Below are 19790 nucleotides of genomic sequence, written 5' to 3'. Positions count from 1 at the left end.
GTGGATCTAGGTGTTGTATAATGTATATAGTGGATAGATACTGTATATAGTGGATCTAGGTGTTGTATGTATACTGTAGATAGATACTGTATATAGTGGATGTATATTGTAGTATACTGTATATAGATCTAGGAATGTATATTGTACTGTATATAGTGGATCTAGGTGTTGTATATAGTGGGATGTAGATACTGTATATACTGTATCTAGTGTGATGTATATTGTATAAGTATAGATACTGTATATAGTGGATCTATGTTGTATAGTGATAGATACTGTATATAGTGGATCTATATTGTATAAGGGGTATACTGTATATAGTGGATCTAGGTGTTGTATAGTGTATATAGTGGATAGATACTGTATATAGTGGATCTAGTGGTTGTATATTGATAGATACTGTATATAGTGGATCTAGTGTTGTATACTGTAGATACTGTATATAGTGGATCTATATTGTAGTATACTGTATATTGTGGTGATGATATTGTATATACTGTATATAGTGGATGTATATTGTAGCATAGTGGATCTAGGTGTTGTATAGTGTATAAGGGTGATACTGTATATAGTGGATCTAGGTGTTGTATAGTATACTGATAGATACTGTATATAGTGGATCTAGGTGTAGTATACTGTATATAGTGGAATGTATATTGGATACTGTATATAGTGGATCAGTGGATGTATATTGATAGATACTGTATATAGTGGATCTATGTTGTATAGTATAATGATAGATACTGTATATAGTGGGATCTAGGTGTATATTATAGTATACTGTATATAGTGGATCTAGGTATTGTAGTATGCTGTATATAGTAGATAGATACTGTATATAGTGGATCTAGGTGTTGTAGTGATAGATACTGTATATAGTGGATCTATACTTGTATACTGTATATAGTGGATGATAGATACTGTATATAGTGGATCTAGTGGATGTATAAGGGGTGATAGATACTGTATATAGTGGATCTATATTGTATAAGTATAGATACTGTATATAGTGGATGTATACTTGTATAATGTATATAGTGGATGTATACTGTATATAGTGGATCTAGTTGATGTATAAGGTAGTATACTGTATATAGTGGATCTGGTATATTGTAGTATACTGTATATAGAGGATCTATATTGTATAGTATAATGATAGATACTGTATATAGTGGATCTAGGTGTTGTATACTGTATATAGGGATGTATACTGTATATAGTGGATCTAGGTGGATGTATACTGATAGATACTGTATATAGTGGATCTAGTATACTGTAGATACTGTATATAGTGGATCTATGTTGTATTGTAGTATACTGTATATAGTGGATCTATACTGTTGTATAATGTATATAGTGGATGTATATAGTGTCTAGGTATACTGTATATAGTTGATAGATACTGTATATACTGGATCTAGTGGATGTATATTGATAGATACTGTATATAGTGGAAGGTGTATATTGTAGGGTATAATACTGTATATATATCTAGTGTATAGTGGGATGTATATTGTAGTAGATACTGTATATAGTGGATCTATATTGTATATGCTGTATATAGTGGATGTATACTGTAGTATAGTGTATATAGTGGATCTAGGTGATTGTATAGTAGTGTAGGGGTGATAGATACTGTATATAGTGGATCTGTATATAGTGGATAGATACTGTATATAGTATAGGTGTATATAGGGGTGGGATACTGTATGTATATGATAGATACTGTATATAGTGGATCTAGGTGTTGTATAATGTATATAGTGGATGTATATTGTATATAGTGGATATAGTTGATGTATACTGATAGATACTGTATATAGTGGATCTATGTTGTATTGTAGTATAGATACTGTATATAGTGGATCTATATTGTAGTATAATGATAGATACTGTATATAGTGGATCTAGGTAGTATACTGTATATAGTGGATAGATACTGTATATAGTGGATCTAGGTGTTGTGTATAAGGGTGATAGATACTGTATATAGTGGATCTAGGTGTTGTATAGTATATAGTGGGATGTATATTGTATATACTGTATATAGTGTGTTGTATACTGTATAGTATAATACTGTATATAGTGGATCTAGGTGTTGTATACTGTATATAGTTGATGTAGATACTGTATATAGTGGATCTGTATTGTATAGTGGATGATATTGTAGATACTGTATATAGTGGATCTATATTGTAGTATAATGCAGTATACTGTATATAGTGGATCTAGGTGTTGTATATTGTAGATACTGTATATAGTGGATGTATATTGTTTAGTAGATACTGTATATAGTGGGATTGTATATTGTAGTATACTGTATATAGTGGATGTATATTGTATTATACTGTATATAGTGGATGTATACTGTAGTATACTGTATATAGTGGATGTATACTGTAGATACTGTATATAGTGGATCTATATTGTAGTATGATAGATGTATATAGTGGATCTATACTGTATAAGGGGTGATAGATACTGTATATAGTGGATCTATACCTAGTATAATGTATATAGTGGATGTATATTGTAGTATACTGTATATAGTTGATGTATACTGTAGTATACTGTATATAGTGGAATGTATATTGGAGTATACTGCATTATACTGTATATAATGGATGTATATTGTAGTATACTGTATATAGTGGGATGTATATTGTAGTATACTGTATATGGTGGGATGTATATTGGAGTATACTGTATATAGTGGGTTGTATATTGTTGTATACTGTATATAGTGGTATGTATATTGTAGTATACTGTATATGGTGGGATGTATATTGTAGTATACTGTATATAGTGGATGTATATTGTAGTATACTGTATATAGTGGATGTATATTGTAGTATACTGTATATAGTGGAATGTATATTGGAGTATACTGCATTATACTGTATATATATTGTAGTATACTGTATATAGTGGATCTAGGGATGTATATTGTATATAGTGGATAATGCAGTATACTGTATATAGTGGATGATAGATACTGTATATAGTGGATCTAGGTGTTGTATATAGTGGAATGTATATTGGAGTATACTGCATTATACTGTATATATATTGTAGTATACTGTATATAGTGGGTTGTATATTGCAGTATAATGCAGTATACTGTATATAGTGGAATCTACATAACAGATGGTAGGGAATACAGTTTGTCCAGAGGTCAGGTAGAAACAGGCAGATGTTAGACAGACAGACAGACAGACAGACAGACAGACAGACAGACAGACAGACAGGCACGCACGCACGCACGCACACACACACACACACACACAGCTATTTATGGTCGGTCAAGTTACAGTATCTCCCCTACATACTGAGAGAGAAAACATTACTATTGAACCTCCCCTCTGGATCAATAACAGGTGAGAGAGAGAGAGACAGAGAGAGAGAGAGAGAGAGAGAGAGAGAGAGAGAGAGAGAGAGGGAGAGAGAGAGAGAGAGAGAGGGAAGAGAGAGAGAGAGAAACGATGCCAATCCCAATGTTTGGCTCAGTCCAGTACTACTGATCTACTATGGGCTCACCTAATGAGATTCCTAATCATATTGGATACACCCCAAACTATGGTTGAGATGAGATCCCATCAACAGCTTCGCTACTTGAACAGCTGATATGTGGTCTACATAGTGTCGTACTTTATGTATCTCTATGGTGTCATTTGACCAGGTATCCCCCCTGGTAAAATAAAGGGTAAATATTCATAGAAATAAACTGTTTTGTATTCGTAGACAACAGATCTGTTTCTGCTTCCAGCACAATTATTTCCATCCATTGTCTTGAAAGCTCATTTACCCAGAGACACACAGCTACTCTCCAGGTAGAATACGCCAAGTAGCAGTTCAACAGCTACATCCAACATTTTTTTTACCTTTATTTATTTAACCAGGCAAGTCAGTTACGAACAAATTCTTATTTTCAATGACGGCCTAGGAACAGTGGGTTAACTGCCTGTTCAGGGGCAGAACGACAGATTTGTACCTTGTCAGCTCAGGGGTTTGAACTTGCAACCTTCTGGTTACTAGTCCAACGCTCTAACCACTAGGCTACCCTGCCGCCTCTACACTCTAACCACTAGGCTACCCTGCCGCCTCTACACTCTAACCACTAGGCTACCCTGGCGCCTCTACACTCTAACCACTAGGCCACCCTGGCGCCTCTACACTCTAACCACTAGGCTACCCTGGCGCCTCTACACTCTAACCACTAGGCTACCCTGGCGCCTCTACACTCTAACCACTAGGCTACCCTGCCGCCCCAAAGATTTAACGATCCGATAACACCTAAAATATGAAAAAGGACAAAAACCCGCACACATTGCTTCCGCCAATTCTCCCGTCTGTCCAATTAGTGTACCACTTAGCGCTTGATGTAGCCTAGTTCCGTAACGCCTGAGGTTTGGTCCGTGTTGAATTAATCAGAGTTAATTTGTTAGAAACCCCCCAAAAAAGGGGCATTAATTAATCAAATAACGAAATAGAGGCTTCTTTGTACACAAGCCATCGTTACTAGCACATGGGTTAGCCGCTGGCTCCATCGCTTAGTAGGTCAGACCTAGGCTTCACCATTCAACGGAATGTTTTTCTTCCTTCAGCGCTAGTCAGGGCCCATTACTTTCGGGTGGGTGCACACGCTAAGCTAAAGCTAAGCTAAAGCTAACCGGGCCCGTATTACTCACGGATGGGTGCACACGCTAAGCTAATGCTAAGCTAACGCTAAGTCATGTTGCATTAGTTTGCGGATGGGAGCACTTGCAATGCTAATCGCTAATAGCTTCCTCCTGCTGCCTCTCAGGGCAGAAAGGGCTAGTTGAGCAGGCAGAGAACAGATATAACCCAGAGAGAGTTTCACATCCCCGTGGCCTACATCACACTAGCTGTTATAGAGCTACAGTAGGCTTGCATCACAAATGACACCCTATGTCTTATGGGCCCTGGTCAAAAGTAGTGCACTATATAAGGAATAGGGTGCCATTTGGAATGCCCCAACCTACTCTAATCCCCCTTGTGTTTATCATTAGCATTAATGGCTAATGAAGAAAAATCCCATATTCAAGTATTCAAGTCATTGTGAGGTAATTGTATAAGAAGAGTTCTAGATCCATTGTTACTGCATTCCGAGGGAGAATCTCATGGGCTGCAGTTCACAGGGTCCCAAGCAGAACTAATATCTGTCAAAACAAGAGGTTATGTAGAGTAGACCTATATCATGTTTTCATGGTTTATCATGTCATACCAGTGTAGTTGACTACTGGAGACTGATTCAGAGGGTTGGTCATGGTATACTAGTGTAGTTGGAGACTAATTCAGAGGGTTGGTCATGGTATACTAGTGTAGTTGGAGACTAATTCAGAGGGTTGGTCATGGTATACTAGTGTAGTTGGAAACTAATTCAGAGGGTTGGTCATGGTATACTAGTGTAGTTGGAAACTAATTCAGAGGGTTGGTCATGGTATACTAGTGTAGTTGGAGACTAATTCAGAGGGTTGGTCATGGTATACTAGTGTAGTTGGAGACTAATTCAGAGGGTTGGTCATGGTATACTAGTGTAGTTGGAGACTAATTCAGAGGGTTGGTCATGGTATACTAGTGTAGTTGGAGACTAATTCAGAGGGTTGGTCATGGTATACTAGTGTAGTTGGAGACTAATTCAGAGGGTTGGTCATGGTATACTAGTGTAGTTGGAGACTAATTCAGAGGTTTGGTCAGGGTATACTAGTGTAGTTGGAGACTAATTCAGAGGGTTGGTCATGGTATACTAGTGTAGTTGGAGACTAATTCAGAGGGTTGGTCATGGTATACTAGTGTAGTTGGAAACTAATTCAGAGGGTTGGTCATGGTATACTAGTGTAGTTGGAGACTAATTCAGAGGGTTGGTCATGGTATACTAGTGTAGTTGGAGACTAATTCAGAGGGTTGGTCATGGTATACTAGTGTAGTTGGAGACTAATTCAGAGGGTTGGTCATGGTATACTAGTGTAGTTGGAGACTAATTCAGAGGGTTGGTCATGGTATACTAGTGTAGTTGGAGACTAATTCAGAGGGTTGGTCATGGTATACTAGTGTAGTTGGAGACTAATTCAGAGGGTTGGTCATGGTATACTAGTGTAGTTGGAGACTAATTCAGAGGGTTGGTCATGGTATACTAGTGTAGTTGGAGACTAATTCAGAGGTTTGGTCAGGGTATACTAGTGTAGTTGGAAACTAATTCAAAGGGTTGGTCATGGTATACTAGTGTAGTTGGAGACTAATTCAGAGGGTTGGTCATGGTATACTAGTGCAGTTGGAGACTCATTCAGAGGGTTGGTCATGGTATACTAGTGTAGCATTTCACTGTAAGGTCTACTACACCTGTTGTATTCAGCATTTCACTGTAAGGTCTACTACACCTGTTGTATTCAGCATTTCCCTGTAAGGTCTACTACACCTGTTGTATTCAGCATTTCACTGTAAGGTCTACTACACCTGTTGTATCCAGCATTTCACTGTAAGGTCTACTACACCTGTTGTATTCAGCATTTCCCTGTAAGGTCTACTACACCTGTTGTATTCAGCATTTCACTGTGAGGTCTACTACACCTGTTGTATTCAGCATTTCACTGTGAGGTCTACTACACCTGTTGTATTCAGTATTTCACTGCAAGGTCTACTACACCTGTTGTATCCAGCATTTCACTGTGAGGTCTACTACACCTGTTGTATTCAGCATTTCACTGTAAGGTCTACTACACCTGTTGTATTCAGCATTTCACTGTAAGGTCTACTACACCTGTTGTATTCAGCATTTCACTGTAAGGTCTACTACACCTGTTGTATTCAGCATTTCACTGTAAGGTCTACTACACCTGTTGTATTCAGCATTTCACTGTGAGGTCTACTACACCTGTTGTATTCAGCATTTCACTGTGAGGTCTACTACACCTGTTGTATTCAGCATTTCACTGTAATGTGTACTACACCTGTTGTATTCAGCATTTCACTGTAAGGTCTACTACACCTGTTGTATTCAGCATTTCACTGTAAGGTCTACTACACCTGTTGTATTCAGCATTTCACTGTGAGGTCTACTACACCTGTTGTATTCAGCATTTCACTGTAAGGTCTAGTACACCTGTTGTATTCAGCATTTCACTGTAAGGTATACTACACCTGTTGTATTCAGCATTTCACTGTAAGGTCTACTACACCTGTTGTATTCAGCATTTCACTGTAAGGTCTACTACACCTGTTGTATTCAGCATTTCACTGTAAGGTCTACTACACCTGTTGTATTCAGCATTTCACTGTGAGGTCTACTACACCTGTTGTATTCAGCACTTCACTGTGAGGTCTACTACACCTGTTGTTTTCAGCATTTCACTGTAAGGTCTACTACACCTGTTGTATTCAGCATTTCACTGTGAGGTCTACTACACCTGTTGTATTCAGCATTTCACTGTAAGGTCTACTACACCTGTTGTATCCAGCATTTCACTGTAAGGTCTACTACACCTGTTGTATTCAGCATTTCCCTGTAAGGTCTACTACACCTGTTGTATTCAGCATTTCACTGTGAGGTCTACTACACCTGTTGTATTCAGCATTTCACTGTGAGGTCTACTACACCTGTTGTATTCAGTATTTCACTGCAAGGTCTACTACACCTGTTGTATCCAGCATTTCACTGTGAGGTCTACTACACCTGTTGTATTCAGCATTTCACTGTAAGGTCTACTACACCTGTTGTATTCAGCATTTCACTGTAAGGTCTACTACACCTGTTGTATTCAGCATTTCACTGTAAGGTCTACTACACCTGTTGTATTCAGCATTTCACTGTAAGGTCTACTACACCTGTTGTATTCAGCATTTCACTGTGAGGTCTACTACACCTGTTGTATTCAGCATTTCACTGTGAGGTCTACTACACCTGTTGTATTCAGCATTTCACTGTAATGTGTACTACACCTGTTGTATTCAGCATTTCACTGTAAGGTCTACTACACCTGTTGTATTCAGCATTTCACTGTAAGGTCTACTACACCTGTTGTATTCAGCATTTCACTGTGAGGTCTACTACACCTGTTGTATTCAGCATTTCACTGTAAGGTCTAGTACACCTGTTGTATTCAGCATTTCACTGTAAGGTATACTACACCTGTTGTATTCAGCATTTCACTGTAAGGTCTACTACACCTGTTGTATTCAGCATTTCACTGTAAGGTCTACTACACCTGTTGTATTCAGCATTTCACTGTAAGGTCTACTACACCTGTTGTATTCAGCATTTCACTGTGAGGTCTACTACACCTGTTGTATTCAGCACTTCACTGTGAGGTCTACTACACCTGTTGTTTTCAGCATTTCACTGTAAGGTCTACTACACCTGTTGTATTCAGCATTTCACTGTGAGGTCTACTACACCTGTTGTATTCAGCATTTCACTGTAAGGTCTACTACACCTGTTGTATTCAGCATTTCACTGTAAGGTCTACTACACCTGTTGTATTCAGCATTTCACTGTAAGGTCTACTACACCTGTTGTATTCAGCATTTCACTGTAAGGTCTACTACACCTGTTGTATCCAGCATTTCACTGTAAGGTCTACTAAACCTGTTGTATCCAGCATTTCACTGTAAGGTCTACTACACCTGTTGTATTCAGCATTTCACTGTAAGGTCTACTACACCTGTTGTATTCAGCATTTCACTGTAAGGTCTACTACACCTGTTGTATCCAGCATTTCACTGTAAGGTCTACTACACCTGTTGTATTCAGCATTTCCCTGTAAGGTCTACTACACCTGTTGTATTCAGCATTTCACTGTGAGGTCTACTACACCTGTTGTATTCAGCATTTCACTGTGAGGTCTACTACACCTGTTGTATTCAGTATTTCACTGCAAGGTCTACTACACCTGTTGTATCCAGCATTTCACTGTGAGGTCTACTACACCTGTTGTATTCAGCATTTCACTGTAAGGTCTACTACACCTGTTGTATTCAGCATTTCACTGTAAGGTCTACTACACCTGTTGTATTCAGCATTTCACTGTAAGGTCTACTACACCTGTTGTATTCAGCATTTCACTGTAAGGTCTACTACACCTGTTGTATTCAGCATTTCACTGTGAGGTCTACTACACCTGTTGTATTCAGCATTTCACTGTGAGGTCTACTACACCTGTTGTATTCAGCATTTCACTGTAATGTGTACTACACCTGTTGTATTCAGCATTTCACTGTAAGGTCTACTACACCTGTTGTATTCAGCATTTCACTGTAAGGTCTACTACACTTGTTGTATTCAGCATTTCACTGTGAGGTCTACTACACCTGTTGTATTCAGCATTTCACTGTAAGGTCTAGTACACCTGTTGTATTCAGCATTTCACTGTAAGGTCTACTACACCTGTTGTATTCAGCATTTCACTGTAAGGTCTACTACACCTGTTGTATTCAGCATTTCACTGTAAGGTCTACTACACCTGTTGTATTCAGCATTTCACTGTAAGGTCTACTACACCTGTTGTATTCAGCATTTCACTGTGAGGTCTACTACACCTGTTGTATTCAGCACTTCACTGTGAGGTCTACTACACCTGTTGTTTTCAGCATTTCACTGTAAGGTCTACTACACCTGTTGTATTCAGCATTTCACTGTGAGGTCTACTACACCTGTTGTATTCAGCATTTCACTGTAAGGTCTACTACACCTGTTGTATTCAGCATTTCACTGTAAGGTCTACTACACCTGTTGTATTCAGCATTTCACTGTAAGGTCTACTACACCTGTTGTATTCAGCATTTCACTGTAAGGTCTACTACACCTGTTGTATCCAGCATTTCACTGTAAGGTCTACTACACCTGTTGTATTCAGCATTTCACTGTAAGGTCTACTACACCTGTTGTATTCAGCATTTCACTGTAAGGTCTACTACACCTGTTGTATTCAGCATTTCACTGTGAGGTCTACTACACCTGTTGTATTCAGCATTTCACTGTGAGGTCTACTACACCTGTTGTATTCAGCATTTCACTGTAAGGTCTACTACACCTGTTGTATTCAGCATTTCACTGTAAGGTCTACTACACCTGTTGTATTCAGCATTTCACTGTAAGGTCTACTACACCTGTTGTATTCAGCATTTCACTGTGAGGTCTACTACACCTGTTGTATTCAGCATTTCCCTGTAAGGTCTACTACACCTGTTGTATTCAGCATTTCACTGTGAGGTCTACTACACCTGTTGTATTCAGCATTTCACTGTAAGGTCTACTACACCTGTTGTATTCAGCATTTCACTGTAAGGTCTACTACACCTGTTGTATTCAGCATTTCACTGTAAGGTCTACTACACCTGTTGTATTCAGCATTTCACTGTAAGGTCTACTACACCTGTTGTATTCAGCATTTCACTGTAAGGTCTACTACACCTGTTGTATTCAGCATTTCACTGTGAGGTCTACTACACCTGTTGTATTCAGCATTTCACTGTAAGGTCTACTACACCTGTTGTATTCAGCATTTCACTGTGAGGTCTACTACACCTGTTGTATTCAGCATTTCACTGTAAGGTCTACTACACCTGTTGTATTCAGCATTTCACTGTAAGGTCTACTACACCTGTTGTATTCAGCATTTCACTGTGAGGTCTACTACACCTGTTGTATTCAGCATTTCACTGTAAGGTCTACTACACCTGTTGTATTCAGCATTTCACTGTAAGGTCTACTACACCTGTTGTATTCAGCATTTCACTGTGAGGTCTACTACACCTGTTGTATTCAGCATTTCACTGTGAGGTCTATCTACACCTGTTGTATTCAGCATTTCACTGTGAGGTCTACTACACCTGTTGTATTCAGCATTTCACTGTAAGGTCTACTACACCTGTTGTATTCAGCATTTCACTGTGAGGTCTACTACACCTGTTGTATTCAGCATTTCACTGTGAGGTCTACTACACCTGTTGTATTCAGCATTTCACTGTGAGGTCTACTACACCTGTTGTATTCAGCATTTCACTGTGAGGTCTACTACACCTGTTGTATTCAGCATTTCACTGTGAGGTCTACTACACCTGTTGTATTCAGCATTTCACTGTGAGGTCTACTACACCTGTTGTATTCAGCATTTCACTGTGAGGTCTACTACACCTGTTGTATTCAGCATTTCACTGTGAGGTCTACTACACCTGTTGTATTCAGTATTTCACTGTGAGGTCTACTACACCTGTTGTATCCAGTATTTCACTGTAAGGTCTACTACACCTGTTGTATCCAGTATTTCACTGTAAGGTCTACTACACCTGTTGTATTCAGCATTTCACTGTGAGGTCTACTACACCTGTTGTATTCAGCATTTCACTGTGAGGTCTACTACACCTGTTGTATTCAGCATTTCACTGTGAGGTCTACTACACCTGTTGTATTTAGCATTTCACTGTAAGGTCTACTACACCTGTTGTATTCAGCATTTCACTGTGAGGTCTACTACACCTGTTGTATTCAGCATTTCACTGTGAGGTCTACTACACCTGTTGTATTCAGGTGACTAATAACATTTGATTTGATTATGTATTGTGATGGCAGATGTGTGAGAAGAAGAGACTGTGAGGACAGGAGAGGCACAGTGAGGTCAACATACAACGTTTTGATTACATACAATCCTCAGATTACACTGTATGTGTGTGAGTGTTTGTATGTCTGTGCGTGTGTGGGTGTGGGTGTGGGTGTGCGTTTGTGTGCGCATGTGTGTGTGTGCACGGGTGTGTCTGTGTGTGTGTGTGTGTGCGCATGTTTGTGTGCGCATGTGTGTGTGTGTATGTGTGTGTGTGTGTGTGTGTGTGGGTGTGTCTGTGCGTTTGTGTGCGCGCGTGTGTGTGTGTGTGTGTGTGTGTGTGTGTGTGTGTGTGTGTGTGTGCGTGTGTGTGTGCGTGTGTGCGTGTTTGTGTGCACGGGTGTCTGCGATTACATGTGTCATGAGACAAGCTCCTTGCTTATCCTACAGATGAGATTTGAATCCTTGTCGGGTCAGAGTTGTTCCTTGTCGGGTCACATGATCAGGACAAATGACCTCTGACCCTTCATCTCACAGTAGGAAAATAATCCTGCAGCAACAGGAAATGAGAAATATCCATTTATGTGGATTATAATACATAGACAACAAAATGTGGAAAAACGTAAAAAGGGGTGTGAATAGTTTTTTATTTCATTTGTCTTACGCCGCCTGGTATTCGCAGGCTAAGCCGCCTGGTACTAACCAGGCTCAACCCTGGACAGGTGTGTTCAGGGGGGTGTATCCACAAGTGTATTTTTGTACCCCTGTTTTCTCCCTGAATTAGGTCCTTTGTCTCTGCAACTCCTCAATGTGCTCGGGAGAGGCGAAGGTGGAGTCAGGCATCCTCTGAAACGTGACCCGCCTGGCCGGCTACTTCTTATCGCACTGCTCGCTTGACCCGGATGTCAGCCGCCCGGCCCTGTCACAAGGAGTCGCTAGAGCACGATGAGCCAAGGAAAGCCCCACCGGTCAAACCCTCCCCAACCTGGACGGCCCTGTCACAAGGAGTCGCTAGAGCACGATGAGCCAAGGAAAGCCCCACCGGCAAACCCTCCCCTAACCCGTACGGTGATGGGTCAATGGTGCTCCATCCTATGGGGCTCCCGGTCACAGACAGTTGTGGATTGAACTCCAGGCTGTAGTGTAGTGTAGCTTCAACACTGCGGGTGGGAATTGAACTCCAGGCTGTAGTGTAGCTTCAACACTGCGGTGGGAATTTAACTCCAGGCTGTAGTGTAGCTTCAACACTGAGGGTGGGAATTGAACTCCAGGTTGTAGTGTAGCTTCAACACTGCGGTGGGAATTTAACTCCAGGCTGTAGTGTAGTGTAGCTTCAACACTGAGGGTGGGAATTGAACTCCAGGCTGTAGTGTAGTGTAGCTTCAACACTGCGGGTTGGAATTGAACTCCAGGCTGTAGTGTAGCTTCAACACTGCGGGTGGGAATTGAACTCCAGGCTGTAGTGTAGCTTCAACACTGTGGGTGGGAATTGAACTCCAGGCTGTAGTGTAGTGTCGCTTCAACACTGAGGGTGGGAATTGAACTCCAGGCTGTAGTGTAGTGTAGCTTCAACACTGAGGGTGGGAATTGAACTCCAGGCTGTAGTGTAGTGTAGCTTCAACACTGAGGGTGGGAATTGAACTCCAGGCTGTAGTGTAGTGTTGCTAAGTAAAATATAGATACAAATAACACAGGGGGTACCGGTACCGAGTCAATGTGCAGGCTATATACAGGGGGTACCGGTACAGAGTCAATGTGGAGGCTATATACAGGGGGTACCGGTACAGAGTCAATGTGGAGGTTATATACAGGGGGTACCGGTACCGAGTCAATGTGGAGGCTATATACAGGGGGTACCGGTACAGAGTCAAAGTGGAGGCTAAATACAGGGGGTACCGGTACAGAGTCAATGTGGAGGCTATATACAGGGGGTACTGGTACAGAGTCAATGTGGAGGTTATATACAGGGGGTACCGGTACCGAGTCAATGTGGAGGCTATATACAGGGGGTACCGGTACAGAGTCAAAGTGGAGGCTAAATACAGGGGGTACCGGTACAGAGTCAATGTGGAGGCTATACACAGGGTGTACCGGTACAGAGTCAACGTGCAGGCTATATACAGGGGTGTACCGGTACAGAGTCAACGTGGAGGCTATATACAGGGGGTACTGGTACCGAGTCAATGTGGAGGCTATATACAGGGGGTACCGGTACCGAGTCAATGTGGAGGCTATATACAGGGGTTCTGGTACAGAGTCAACTAGGAGGCTATATACAGGGGGTACCGGTACAGAGTCAATGTGGAGGCTATATACAGGGGTACTGGTACAGAGTCAATGTGGAGGCTATATACAGGGGTTCTGGTACAGAGTCAATGGGGAGGCTATATACAGGGGGTACCGGTACAGAGTCAATGTGGAGACTATATACAGGGGGTACCGGCACAGAGTCAATGTGGAGGCTATATACAGGGGGTACAGAGTCAATGTGTAGGCTATATGCAGGGGGTACCGGTACAGAGTCAATGTGGAGGCTATATACAGGGGGTACCGGTACAGAGTCAATGTGGAGGCTATATACAGGGGGTACTGGTACAGAGTCAGAGTGGAGGCTATATACAGGGGGTACAGAGTCAATGTGTAGGCTATATACAGGGGGTACCGGTACAGAGTCAATGTGGAGGCTATATACAGTGGGTACCAGTACAGAGTCAATGTGGAGGCTATATACAGGGGGTACCGGTACAGAGTCAATGTGCAGGGGCACCGGTTAGTAATGAGGCTATATGCAGGGGGTACTGGTACAGAGTCAATGTGCAGGGGCACCGGTTAGTAATGAGGCTATATACAGGGGGTACTGGTACAGAGTCAGAGTGGAGGCTATATACAGGGGGTACTGGTACAGAGTCAATGTGCAGGCTATATACAGGGGGTACCGGTACAGAGTCAATGTGCAGGCTATATACAGGGGGTACCGGTACAGAGTCAATGTGGAGGCTATATACAGGGGGTACCGGTACAGAGTCAATGTGGAGGCTATATACAGGAGGTACCGGTACAGAGTCAATGTGGAGGCTATATACAGGGGGTACCGGTACAGAGTCAATGTGGAGGCTATATACAGGGGGTACCGGTACAGAGTCAATGTGCAGGCTATATACAGGGGGTACCGGTACAGAGTCAATGTGCAGGCTATATACAGGGTATTACGGTACAGAGTCAATGTGGAGGCTATATACAGGGGGTACCGGTACAGAGTCAATGTGGAGGCTATATACAGGGGGTACCGGTACAGAGTCAATGTGGAGGCTATATACAGGGGGTACCGGTACAGAGTCAATGTGAAGGGGCATCGGTTAGTAATGAGACCATATACAGGGGGTACTGGTACAGAGTCAATGTGCAGGGGTACAGGTTAGTAATGAGGCTATATACAGGGTGTACCGGTACAGAGTCAATGTGGAGGCTATATACAGGGGGTACCGGTACAGAGTCAATGTGGAGGCTATATACAGGGGGTACTGGTACAGAGTCAGAGTGGAGGATATATACAGGGGGTACCGGTACAGAGTCAATGTGGAGACTATATACAGGGGGTACCGGTACAGAGTCAATGTGCAGGCTATATACAGGGGGTACCGGTACAGAGTCAATGTGGAGACTATATACAGGGGGTACCGGTACAGAGTCAATGTGGAGACTATATACAGGGTGTACCGGTACAGAGTCAATGTGCAGGGGCATCGGTTAGTAATGAGGCTATATACAGGGTGTACCGGTACAGAGTCAATGTGCAGGGGTACAGGTTACTCAAGGTAATATATGTAAGCCTTACGAAGTTCTATAAAAGGTGTCACTAAGACTCGTTAGATATAATGTGTCCTTTCAGGTTCAATATGCTCTGTCAGATTTACTATTGAATGGGTCCTTCCACCAAATGATGACCTTTCTCTTCCCGTTGCTATGGTTAAGTAGAGATCCTTTGCTATGGTTAAGTAGAGATCCTTTGCTATGGTTAAGTAGAGATCTATTCCCTTTGCTATGGTTAAGTAGCGATCTATTCCCTTTGCTATGGTTAAGTAGAGATCCTTTGCTATGGTTAAGTAGATATCTATTCCCTTTGCTATGGTTAAGTAGAGATCCTTTGCTATGGTTAAGTAGAGATCTATTCCCTTTGCTATGGTTAAGTAGAGATCCTTTGCTATGGTTAAGTAGAGATCTATTCCCTTTGCTATGGTTAAGTAGAGATCCTTTGCTATGGTTAAGTAGAGATCTATTCCCTTTGCTATGGTTAAGTAGAGATCTATTCCCTTTGCTATGGTTAAGTAGAGATCTATTCCCTCTGCTATGGTTAAGTAGAGATCTATTCCATTTGCTTTGGTTAAGTAGAGATCTATTCCCTTTGCTATGGTTAAGTAGAGATCCTTTGCTATGGTTAAGTAGAGATCTATTCCCTTTGCTATGGTTAAGTAGAGATCCTTTGCTATGGTTAAGTAGAGATCTATTCCCTTTGCTATGGTTAAGTAGAGATCCTTTGCTATGGTTAAGTAGAGATCTATTCCCTTTGCTATGGTTAAGTAGAGATCTATTCCCTTTGCTATGGTTAAGTAGAGATCTATTCCCTTTGCTATAGTTAAGTAGAGATCTATTCCCTTTGCTATGGTTAAGTAGAGATCCTTTGCTATGGTTAAGTAGAGATCCTTTGCTATGGTTAAGTAGAGATCTATTCCCTTTGCTATGGTTAAGTAGAGATCTATTCCCTTTGCTATAGTTAAGTAGAGATCTATTCCCTTTGCTATGGTTAAGTAGAGATCCTTTGCTATGGTTAAGTAGAGATCCTTTGCTATGGTTAAGTAGAGATCTCTTCCCTTTGCTATGGTTAAGTAGAGATCTCTACCCTTTGCTATGGTTAAGTAGAGATCTATTCCCTTTGCTATGGTTAAGTAGAGATCCTTTGCTATGGTTAAGTAGAGATATATTCCCTTTGCTATGGTTAAGTAGAGATCCTTTGCTATGGTTAAGTAGAGATATATTCCCTTTGCTATGGTTAAGTAGAGATCTCTACCCTTTGCTATGGTTAAGTAGAGATCCTTTGCTATGGTTAAGTATAGATATATTCCCTTTGCTATGGTTAAGTAGAGATCTCTACCCTTTGCTATGGTTAAGTAGAGATCCTTTGCTATGGTTAAGTAGAGATCCGTTGCTATGGTTAAGTAGAGATCCTTTGCTATGGTTAAGTAGAGATATATTCCCTTTGCTGTGGTTAAGTAGAGATCTCTACCCTTTGCTATGGTTAAGTAGAGATATATTCCCTTTGCTATGGTTAAGTAGAGATATATTCCCTTTGCCATGGTTAAGTAGAGATCCTTTGCTATGGTTAAGTAGAGATCCTTTGCTATGGTTAAGTAGAGATATATTCCTTTGCTATGGTTAAGTAGAGATCCTTTGCTATGGTTAAGTAGAGATCCTTTGCTATGGTTAAGTAGAGATCCTTTGCTATGGTTAAGTAGAGATCCTTTGCTATGGTTAAGTAGAGATCTATTCCCTTTGCTATGGTTAAGTAGAGATCCTTTGCTATGGTTAAGTAGAGATCCTTTGCTATGGTTAAGTAGAGATCCTTTGCTGTGGTTAAGTAGAGATCCGTTGCTATGGTTAAGTAGAGATATATTCCCTTTGCTATGGTTAAGTAGAGATATATTCCCTTTGCTATGGTTAAGTAGAGATCCTTTGCTATGGTTAAGTAGAGATATATTCCCTTTGCTATGGTTAAGTAGAGATCCGTTGCTATGGTTAAGTAGAGATCTATTCCCTTTGCTATGGTTAAGTAGAGATCCTTTGCTATGGTTAAGTAGAGATCTATTCCCTTTGCTATGGTTAAGTAGAGATCCTTTGCTATGGTTAAGTAGAGATCTATTCCCTTTGCTATGGTTAAGTAGAGATCTATTCCCTTTGCTATGGTTAAGTAGAGATCTATTCCCTTTGCTATGGTTAAGTAGAGATCTCTTCCATTTGCTTTGGTTAAGTAGAGATCTATTCCCTTTGCTATGGTTAAGTAGAGATCTATTCCCTCTGCTATGGTTAAGTAGAGATCCTTTGCTATGGTTAAGTAGAGATCTATTCCCTCTGCTATGGTTAAGTAGAGATCCTTTGCTATGGTTAAGTAGAGATCTCTTCCATTTGCTATGGTTAAGTAGAGATCCTTTGCTATGGTTAAGTAGAGATCTATTCCCTTTGCTATGGTTAAGTAGAGATCTATTCCCTTTCCTATAGTTAAGTAGAGATCTATTCCCTATGCTATGGTTAAGTAGAGATCCTTTGCTATGGTTAAGTAGAGATCCTTTGCTATGGTTAAGTAGAGATCTATTCCCTTTGCTATGGTTAAGTAGAGATCTATTCCCTTTGCTATGGTTAAGTAGAGATCTATTCCCTTTGCTATGGTTAAGTAGAGATCCTTTGCTATGGTTAAGTAGAGATCCTTTGCTATGGTTAAGTAGAGATCTATTCCCTTTGCTATGGTTAAGTAGAGATCCTTTGCTATGGTTAAGTAGAGATCCTTTGCTATGGTTAAGTAGAGATCTATTCCCTTTGCTATGGTTAAGTAGAGATCTATTCCCTTTGCTATGGTTAAGTAGAGATCTATTCCCTTTGCTATGGTTAAGTAGAGATCCTTTGCTATGGTTAAGTAGAGATCCTTTGCTATGGTTAAGTAGAGATCCTTTGCTATGGTTAAGTAGAGATCTATTCCCTTTGCTATGGTTAAGTAGAGATCCTTTGCTATGGTTAAGTAGAGATCCTATGCTATGGTTAAGTAGAGATCCTTTGCTATGGTTAAGTAGAGATCTATTCCCTTTGCTATGGTTAAGTAGAGATCCTTTGCTATGGTTAAGTAGAGATCTATTCCCTTTGCTATGGTTAAGTAGAGATCCTTTGCTATGGTTAAGTAGAGATCCTTTGCTATGGTTAAGTAGAGATCTATTCCCTTTGCTATGGTTAAGTAGAGATCCTTTGCTATGGTTAAGTAGAGATCCTTTGCTATGGTTAAGTAGAGATCTATTCTCTTTGCTATGGTTAAGTAGAGATCTCTTCCATTTGCTATGGTTAAGTAGAGATCCTTTGCTATGGTTAAGTAGAGATCTATTCCCTTTGCAATGGTTAAGTAGAGATCTATTCCCTTTGCTATGGTTAAGTAGAGATATATTCCCTTTGCTATGGTTAAGTAGAGATATATTCCCTTTGCTATGGTTAAGTAGAGATCCTTTGCTATGGTTAAGTAGAGATATATTCCCTTTGCTATGGTTAAGTAGAGATCTCTACCCTTTGCTATGGTTAAGTAGAGATCCTTTGCTATGGTTAAGTATAGATATATTCCCTTTGCTATGGTTAAGTAGAGATCTCTACCCTTTGCTATGGTTAAGTAGAGATCCTTTGCTATGGTTAAGTAGAGATCCGTTGCTATGGTTAAGTAGAGATCCTTTGCTATGGTTAAGTAGAGATATATTCCCTTTGCTATGGTTAAGTAGAGATCTATTCCCTTTGCTATGGTTAAGTAGAGATATATTCCTTTGCTATGGTTAAGTAGAGATCTATTCCCTTTGCCATGGTTAAGTAGAGATCCTTTGCTATGGTTAAGTAGAGATCCTTTGCTATGGTTAAGTAGAGATCTATTCCCTTTGCTATGGTTAAGTAGAGATCCTTTGCTATGGTTAAGTAGAGATCCTTTGCTATGGTTAAGTAGAGATCCTTTGCTATGGTTAAGTAGAGATCTATTCCCTTTGCTATGGTTAAGTAGAGATCCTTTGCTATGGTTAAGTAGAGATCCTTTGCTATGGTTAAGTAGAGATCCTTTGCTATGGTTAAGTAGAGATCCTTTGCTATGGTTAAGTAGAGATCCTTTGCTATGGTTAAGTAGAGATCCTTTGCTTTTAAGCCTTATGGTTAAGTAGAGATCCTTTGCTATGGTTAAGTAGAGATCCTTTGCTATGGTTAAGTAGAGATCCTTTGCTTTGCTATGGTTAAGTAGAGATCCCCTTTGCTATGGTTAAGTAGAGATCCTTTGCTATGGTTAAGTAGAGATCTATTCCCTTTGCTATGGTTAAGTAGAGATCCTTTGCTATGGTTAAGTAGAGATCTATTCCCTTTGCTATGGTTAAGTAGAGATCTATTCCCTTTGCTATGGTTAAGTAGAGATCTATTCCCTTTGCTATAGTTAAGTAGAGATCTATTCCCTTTGCTATGGTT

The sequence above is a fragment of the Oncorhynchus nerka genome, linkage group LG18, assembly GCF_034236695.1.
Source record: "Oncorhynchus nerka isolate Pitt River linkage group LG18, Oner_Uvic_2.0, whole genome shotgun sequence".
Lineage (NCBI taxonomy): Eukaryota > Metazoa > Chordata > Actinopteri > Salmoniformes > Salmonidae > Oncorhynchus > Oncorhynchus nerka.
Note: the sequence above shows the minus strand (reverse complement) of the source record.